Source organism: Rhododendron vialii, chromosome 1a (assembly GCF_030253575.1).
Source record: "Rhododendron vialii isolate Sample 1 chromosome 1a, ASM3025357v1".
Lineage (NCBI taxonomy): Eukaryota > Viridiplantae > Streptophyta > Magnoliopsida > Ericales > Ericaceae > Rhododendron > Rhododendron vialii.
Genome location: NC_080557.1, coordinates 11,467,148 through 11,467,958, shown reverse-complemented (window position 1 = coordinate 11,467,958; position 811 = coordinate 11,467,148). Strand labels below are relative to the sequence as shown.

The window sequence follows — 811 nt, the reverse complement described above, 5'->3', positions numbered from 1 at the left end:
GACTGTGAAACTTTAAAATCACTATTCTTTTTCCGAATTAACTTTATTTATTATTAACTGAATGATTTGTTTGGACTATAGAAGTTATTTTAGGGCAGAAAAGAAGGGGGGGAAAAAAAAAAAAAAAAAACCAAGCTTGTTTAAGAGCAGAGCAGACACGAATTAAGGGATATTTATTTTGTTTTGGAGAAGCCCTTCAAGTAGGCGTTTGTAGTCCAACGGTTAGGATAATTGCCTTCCAAGCAATAGACCCGGGTTCAACTCCCGGCAGACGCATTTTTGTTTATTTTTACGCGAAACTGTATCAATGCAACAATTATGTAAAGGTACTGTAACTGGAGCTTCAAAATGACCCTTCGCGCCCTCTTCAGCTTTCGATTTCCTTCTATATTTCCAAGGCTACATTCTTCAAAATCTCAGCGTGTATCAACAATTATGTAAAGATAATGCAGCTGGAGCTTCAAAATGAACCCCGTTCGCGCCCTCTTCGGCTTTCGATTTCCTTCTATGTTTCTAGGCTCACACATTCTTCAAAATCGCAGCGTATATCAACATACAGCTCCAATTAAGAGATTAGCGGATTTATACTTGGGCTTGAGGGAAATTTCTCATATATCCTTCCAAAGAGAATTAATAATTGAATTAGCCCAATGAAACAATAAGGCATTAATGAAGCCCAATTGACTAATTTAACTTAAATAAAGATATGTTTGTTATCATCAAAATCTTGAACCTTGGGGCTAATAGTTTTCTTTTTAATAAGCTTGCATTTCCACATAGATTTTGTCCGATCCGAGTGCCTGAGGGTTAT

General features: G+C 36.5%; 1 non-coding gene across 1 annotated transcript; it reads left to right on the top strand.

The window, feature by feature from the left end:
- Positions 1 to 204: 204 nt before the first annotated feature.
- Positions 205 to 276, top strand: TRNAG-UCC (transfer RNA glycine (anticodon UCC)). Its single transcript has one exon. It is a non-coding gene; the product is annotated as a tRNA-Gly (tRNA).
- The last annotated feature ends 535 nt before the right edge of the window (positions 277 to 811 follow it).